We start from the raw sequence: 8,548 nt of genomic DNA on the forward strand, positions 1-8,548 counted from the left end.
AACCAGCTGTGCTTCTGAGAAACCCAGAGTACAGATGGACTTTGCAGATCAAAAGCACTCCTGTGATCATTCCCCTCCCTAGCAGGGAAGGAAAATCTCTACCTTAAGACCTGAAAAGAGATTTGCTACCAACGAAGGCAAAGCTTTGAAGAGAAAACGAGGTTCCACCAAATTTAATCTACAGCAAGTGTGTTCCCAGTCCTTCTAGCTGCAGAGCCAAATATTAACTGAACATAAGCCAACACAGTAGGCCTGGCAAGAAAAAGGCAAAAAAACCACAGCTCCATCAGCAGAGGCTGCTGTTCTTTTCTTTACCCAGGAGTAAACACTCTTCTTTTTTTAAATACTATACAGTTTTCTAACCAGCATAAGCCTCATTCATAGTATCTCTTGAACAGAAGCTCCCAAGAAAAACTTTGAGTGATGAGCTAGCAAAAGAATTAAAAAAGAAACCCACCCCCCCCCAAAAAAAAACCCAGAGTAGCAAAGGCTTTTTACCCTTCCTTCTAATGACAGCAGAAACAGCAGCTTTATACTTCTTACAGCGGTTGAAATGGTTTCTCTTCTGAAGAGAAACTTGAGAAGCCACATGGCTCTACAAAACAGAAAGAGCTTATGGTTCCTCTCTTCCAGTGGCTCCAGGAGCACAGATCTATCTATCAGATGAAAGTATCTCTCAAAGTTAAGCAGAGGAATGCGAATGCTTGAGAGAGTTCCAACTGCAAAATAAAAATTGGCTCATTCCTCCTTCCTTCACCATAAAGGAGGAACAAATTCATTGCCCACAATTCTGTTAATAGAACTGCACCACCACTTCTGACTTATCCATAACATTTAAACACTAAAAATAGGTGTCTTTTTAGAACACGTGGCAGTTTGGCCCTTTAAGTTTGGGCCTGAAGCTGTGTGAACGCAGCCCAGCCAAGGAATGCAGGAAACACCACCATCTGCATCAGTACCAAAAGTTTGTGGGAGTTACTAATACCAGAGTACGAGTTCTTGAGAGTCACACAATGCCAGAATTAATCCTTCCTCATTTCTCTGAACAAGCAACACATTTATACACGAAGAAACTAGAAATAACTTTGCCTTTTTGACAAAAATGAAATGCTGCAATGAACAGAATGACCTCAAGCGTGGCCATGTTCCCCAACTGGGTTATGGCAGCTACACGTCCAAAGAGACTGCAAACCCACAGAAGAAACAACTGTGAAGTTGGAACGCAGTATTAAAACGGAATCACAGCAAGAGAAAAGCAGCAAGTTCAATGGGGATGTGGCTGCAAGATGTAAACTAGTCTAAAAAGACTCGGGTTCCAGTCATTTCTAACCATGCAAAACCAGCTGAACTTCTCTTCTTCATGCCTTTGCTCCTCATGTGTAAAATAGGAAGCCAACCACTTCCTCATCTCACTCCACCATTCTGATAACAAATAACTCTACAGAAAGTGGTACCAGACTATCCAAGAGGAAATTAATTGCACCTCTGGGGCAATCTAGCAAGCGTACGGTAAAGCATTAAGCAACACAGACAAACTTTTGAGCACCCGTTCACTAAACTAGCACCAGTCGCTTCTTCCCAGGGATAAAGCAAGGGTCCTAATGGAAGCAATGGCATACAATTAAGTATTCAGGGCAGCTTTATTTCTGCAGTTTCTTTACTTTTGAGCAACACTTCACAGTCTGCCAGAAAAGACCAAGTACAAACTCTTAACTAGGAGATGAGTCTGGACAATGCATCCTTATAGCTACATGGCACATCACCAGAACCATTTACTCACGACACCAATTTCTACCACTTAGAGATACACATTAAGCTAAAGTGGTGAAGACATGAAGGCTACTAATGCCAATGGACAAAACTCAGTATGTTTAATTTCACTGTAGTCCCTTCCTTACAGTTTTTCTGACTCTACTTTTACCATCCCGACTTCTTTTTCCAACAGCCTTATCTGCCTTCTTCACAAAATCCCAGCATCTACTCTTACTTCTCCTGTCCAGCCTTCTCCCTCACCAACTCCCTCTTCCATATTTTCTTTGCCCAGTAAGTCCCCATTTCCCTTGATTTCCCCAGGATGCTGGGTGACAGGCAGCACCATTCCCACACATGGGTACCTGACCGATACCCTCCACACAGCCAACAAGCTCCCAACCCAACTTCTCTGCTAGTTTTTGAACAATTTGTCCCAAACTCAGTCCCAGATTCTAATTAATAATCTTCCCTGCTTTCACCTCAAAGTAAGCTGCTCCTCCTCCTCGTTAACTGCCATCACTCCTCACCTCAGCTGTCATTTCCATCCAAACCTGTTTTTTCTTCCATGCTGCCTGGCTGGATACATGTTTATTAGAGCATGAGTTTTCATAGGATTGAAATGGGGTCAAACTGAGGCCCGTTCTGGACTAGGGACATGGAGAGAAGCAAAGCAAGAGGCATCAGCCCTGTGAAAACACTCTGCTGCAAAGCCGAGACACACCAGAGCTATTTGAAGAGCTGTCAGAAAATTTTAAGACTACAGTTACAACATCTGTTCCCAAGCCTCACTTTTGGCAGCTACTGAAGTAGTTTGACTGAAATTCCTTTGAAAACCTGACACAATATTAGCATCAATATTATATAACATTATTTGCTCAAAGTATTAGGTCTTAATCAATAGTCTCTTACTTACACTACTATTTACCAGACTTTACTGCCAGTCCCACCTACAGTAAGTTCCCTTATAGGGGACACGATTCTACCCATTTTTTTGAAGAAGCCACAGTTACAGAACAACAAAGTGTCTCTCTGTAAGAAGTCTGAATGTGGCTAAAACCAGAAACTTAGAAAAGATAAGAAAACAACCTGGCTTTCGTCAGGCTTGTTAAAAGCTCTTCTAAGATCATGCCCTGAACATCAAGCTAGGAGATATCAACTAGGTTATGTTATTCTGTTACTACTGCTAAGAGATGAGTTCAGCTCTGGACTCAGACATGAAGGTAAGAAGAGTTAAAGCGTGCAAAGTGCTGTTTCAGCATTTGGGAGAGCATGATGAGCCAGTTGTGCATGGGAACAAGCAGCAAGTGATCTTCTGTAGAAGTACCCACAGCAAAAAAATTCAAAACTATCATTACAATTCAATTGTCTGTTCAGTTGACAAATCCATATCTCCCCACATAAGACTTTTACACACAAGCAGGAAATCTCGACTTTAAATCAATTAACTGCTACCCGTAAGCAATCCTTACATAACGCTCTGCCTTGTCCTTATGATCTTCATTGATATAAAAGGTCAGCAATTTTATCTTTGAGAAGAAACCTCATGGAGTCTGGCGGTTACATATTTCACTTCCACATTAAGAAGGAACAGTTTCAAATAACCGTATGTCTCAGCAGATAAAAGGTGCAAATATAACAAAAAGAAATGAATTGCCTTTTCATGCCCAGAATGCGCTTTGCCCGAGAAGTTTCACTTTCAGAAATACTAAACAGGAAGTTTTTAAAAAAACAAGAGCTATGAATAAATTTCTTATTCTTACAGTCTTTTTCTTCCAGACTAGCAGTGCTAAAATTCAGAAAACTACATATTTTTTTTGCAGTAGAAAGGTCAAAGTCATTTGTACATCAGAAGCCGAAAAACACCTTTGTTGTCCAAGACAAAAAGACAAGAATTCCCTTCCCGTGTGAGGATGTTACCCTCGAGACTGCTAGAATAAAAAGGAGAACCAGCCATCACCCAGTGCCACACCTGACTGGAAACATACTCAATTAGATCTAACTTTTGAAGTTATACAACTGCTAGAGCCACTAGTCACAGAAACAGGGCTTTCCAGTCAGCTAATTTACAACTAGGGCTCCTAGGAACTCATCTATTACCTTGTATACTACACCAGAAAAAGTTACTCACGCTAACACTCCATTTAATTTAATCATCTAGTACTGAAGGAGAACCAGAATTGCCTCATGGCTGAATTTAAGAGTCTTTTGAACTGTGCCAGTTAAATAGAATTTGCTCACAGAACAGCCTCCTGCCACCGGGAACGGTTAAGCCCCACAGCCTGAAGGAAAAAGCGCTTTTAAAAATGTATCTAGGACAGTGTTCCGCTGCGCCTTCTTACCTCTAAAGTGATTACCCACACAAAACTTTTTTCTTTTTTTTTTTTGCCTGGTGGTCACCGATTCAGGTAAAGCTCTCGCTGATGGGAATCAGCCTTCCAGACAGGCCTATTAACTGCCTACAGGATCAAGCTTTAGGTTTTGGTGTGGGTGGCAGACGGAAGGCCTGTTTTGCAAGGCACGCTATTTCTGTAGCCGCAGCCACACCAAACCCAACACGCTCCATCTCCCAGCTCAGCTGCCCCAGACCCAGTCACACTGTTTGCACGGGGACCACCTGGGAATCCCAAGCGCTGTAGATACAAACCAGAGAAATCAGCCAAACACTTAGTAAACAAGACCACAAACCGTAGAGAGCTTTTCCACTGAACACGAGTAAAAGAATAAAAATAAACCCTCCCATTCAAACATTATTAGAGGAAACTATTTTTATACATGTAAGATTGTACATAAGTACAATCTCTTTGTTTCAGAGATATTTAGTCTCCCATTTTTCCTACAGTCCCACAATGATTCTGTGTAGTAGAAAAAAAGATACTTGGTTTGGTCAGTCACACATCATTCCCCAAGTCAAATACTAGAACTTTAGGTTTGTGCAAATAAGGCAAACAACAATCCTTCCTCATAGACACTAATTAGTCAATACTTCTCTAGGTACTGGAAATGTATAAAATCTTTTTCTAGATGTTGACAAAGAAGCGTAAAAGAACATTCAAAAATAGTAAGTCTGGTAACAAAAGTCCTTTTGCAAATGCATTTCATGGCCAGTATTTAACATTTCTAGAGTTAACCAGAAATAAATTACTAAACGTCTCACCTGGAGACAGTAGCCCAACCAGATGACAAAGGCTGTAATAACAGATGCAAGTCAGTAAGCCACATTCACACACACCAGGACATTGTCAGTCTTCAAGTCACATCTACGACTGTCCTACAAATACCTTGAAATTCAAATTATCATGAGTGAAAGGCCAAAAAACCACACCATTTTCCTTGCACCTTTCAATATGCTGTCTGTAACTAGTTTCGCTATTTCCACAGTGAAGGTATTTTCTGTGCATCAGGCTTTCACATGAGAGAGAAGACAAAAATGCCATTTCTAAAAAGGAGAATGTAATTAAAACCACAGGAGATGGGGAACACAGGAGAAAGCACTGTAACTAAAAATACTTTCAGCTTTACCTAGTCAATTCTAAAACTGATCATTGTTTGTTGTTGGTTTCTGTTAAGCTCTGCTGTTTATATAATTGCAATGCACCTACCTCCAGTAAGCGCTGGAATTGCAAATGTCAAACAGCACCTCTATAAGAGAGCTTATTACTCTCAGCAAATTTTAGACAGTTTGAAACGCTCTGCCAGCTGCAGCAGCCAACTTGTGGCACTCGAGAGAACATTCCTGAATCACAGAAGGGGGGAAAACTGAGTGAATTTATAAGAGATCCTGAAATTAAAGGCAATCAAATAAGCCTCTGTCTTCATACAGATGAAGAGAAAAGCAGACTTCTCCACATTGGGTAGTTTTAGGTGTTAAATTTTTCACAAACACAAGGAAGAAAATACTAATACACTTAACTTAAGGTTGTATGTCCATAGGTTAATATCAAAGGAGAACTTACAAGGTATACAAGAGGACCATCCATTTATTTAAAAGTACTCTTAATACATGCAAAGGAACTGGAGTAGAAAAGATGTCAAAACGGTGCATACAACTGGCCATCATTTACAGCTGGAAAATTATTTCAAATAAATCTTACCCTGCCTAATTGATGCACGTATTTTGGGTGCCAGAGCTAGTAAGCAGTGCCAATGCTTCGGGTACCCCAGCACTTAATTCTTTCCAATCCAAGCACAGCTCCCTCCATATCCCCACTCCCCTGACTCTCATCACCTTTGAAGCCTCACTGATACTTGTAGGAATTCAGCTGGACCAAAACGATGGCCAGGATGACTCCCTGCATCCTGGTACCAAGCATAAGCATGGGACTTGGCACTGACACGCAAACCCTGTGTGGATTCAGCACATATATTCACTTGGGCAGCATACCTTGCCTGTAGCACATTTGCTTGACAGCTGATAGTCCACGAGATGCAGTTTGACAACACTCGAATTATTTCAGCTTTGAAGATGTATTTTCAAACATTTTTAGGATAAGTCTCATAAAATTGATTTATGATATACTTTAGGGTAGTTAACATTACCTAGGAGACACAAGTCATTCTTCTCCACTTAAGCCCATCTACATCAACGATTAAAACTCTTGGTGTAGTTATAAAAGAGCAAGCTTTTAGGAAAAACAGGCAAAGATGATAACCTTGACTTGCACTAGCACCACTATTTCTTTAAAAACAAAACACAACACACACATCTGACTGCTTAAAAAACAAATCTGAGGACTTGCACATAAGCTTTAATTTTGCCTCTCTCTACTACAGGGTATGCATTAGTTCCATCCATGCCCCCAGTTGGCAGGCAGTAACTAAAAGAAAAAAAAAGACAAAAGTACCGCAGGCTGTTTGTGTATCTGTACTCTCCTAGATACACAGCGAGGGAAAAAAACTGCATGTACGTTTCCCATGCTTAAGCAGCTACAGAAATCCAAAGTGGCCCCCACATATGCTTTTCCAAATGACAGAGCCAATTTCTGCTACTGCATAACTCCCTAACTCAGCAGTTAGCAATCCAAATATTCCCCATCCTTCTGTCCCTTTCCAGGTGTCAAGTAAGCACCATTAGAATTCCGGTGACAGACACCTTGAATTAAGTTCCCCATGTAAATGTCCCTAAACCGTTTTAGCTACTGCATTCAATTAATTTCAAAATTAATCATTCTGCTAAGATACAATAAAAAATAATTTCCTTCTTCTCTTTATCCAGACGTTAAGACTCCCACTAAACTCAGCTGAGGGGTGAGGACAGTTATGTATGCAAGAACAGAACCAGCCAACATCACGTTTCCACAGCCAGGAAGGTCGCCACAGGGAAGGTTTCATACGAAGAGGCAGAGAATTTCAAAGACAATCTCTTCAATAATCTGTCACCTCAGGTGGCCCCAGCTAAACTGCAAGCAATGAAGAAAATCTAGAGCACCTGACAACAAATGGAAGTTGTGTAACAGACAGAAAAAAATTCGTTCCTTACTTTCATACAACCATGGGACTTCTTGACAGGGATATTTTAAAACAGATTCAAGTATCACCTCTTTCTACGGCCCCTATTCTCTGACAGGTAACGTATGCAAGAAGAAAGCTGACAGCTGGACTTGGATAAAAAGCTGGCTACTCCTCTACTTGTGTTTCAACAACAGAATACTCTCTGTACGCCAAACAAAAAACATTCCTATTTCAAAGAGGAGTACCTTACTCACACAGTTCAGGTTTTTACTGTTGAACTTGCCACACAGAACTGAAGGTATGTTTTGCAAAGTCTAACAACGTACCTTGCTAAATGAAGACATTTGTCAGGTGGAGCCTTCTATGACTGGATTCACATTCCAACCTTGACAGTAGTAGCACCATGTTACTTGCTAAATGTCTCCTGTCCAATACCCCTATCTGCCAGAATCTACTATGCAAACTGATCATTGATTTACGAGTATATTTGAAGTCCAAGCAGTCAACAGTACAAAGAAAGAAAGCTATCTGTGTAAATAGGAAGAAAAAAAACTTTGAACAAAGTAGACTTTGTAGTTTATAACAACAGAAACAGCAATAGGGGAGAAAACAGGTTCTTCATTCAATCTAGAAAATGTTTTACTGGTTTGAGGATTAACATACATGCTAATCAATACTTGCATTTCCACACTGCGTTATCAGAAATCCAGAATGACAGATTCTAAATGTTAGAAAGACTCCACTATCACAGCAGAAAGACAGCTGTCATACTGCTACTGACATTTGGATCCAGGATGCTGATGCAATGGAACAGGAAAAGAAAATAGAAAAACCCTTCAAGAGGCTTCATAACACACGGTCTCTTTTCTTTGATATCTGAAATACTTCTGTGAAGAAACTTCTTGTATTTTATTACCACATAAGATATGATACCAGATTAAGAAGCAACAAAATAGAACTGAGTTGCACATGTCCTTATTCTTGAATCGCGCAGGAGAGAATTAAAATCCAATTAAAATTTGATTTTTATCAGCTATTTAATGAATAGGTTAGAAGCAACACCCTCCTGTTACGGCTGCTGAACCCCACCTGGAATTACAGCCCCGGCATCGCAGCTAAGGGCTCACAAAACTGCAGGATCCACCCTAACTACGCCAAATTTGCGGCGATCTCCCCGTTCTGCTTAACTCGCTGCGTGGTGTAGCCGCAGCCTGAAGGACCGCAGATGTCCCTTCGGGAGATTTCCCCCCTCCCGGTTAACCATTAACACTGTCACTCCATCTCTCCCCCAGTCCCCAAGCATCTCCCGCCGGGGCGGGGGGCTCAGGGCTGCCCCACGGAAGGGGGG

Source organism: Calidris pugnax, unplaced genomic scaffold, assembly GCF_001431845.1.
Source record: "Calidris pugnax isolate Ruff unplaced genomic scaffold, ASM143184v1 scaffold41, whole genome shotgun sequence".
Classification (NCBI taxonomy): Eukaryota; Metazoa; Chordata; class Aves; order Charadriiformes; family Scolopacidae; genus Calidris; species Calidris pugnax.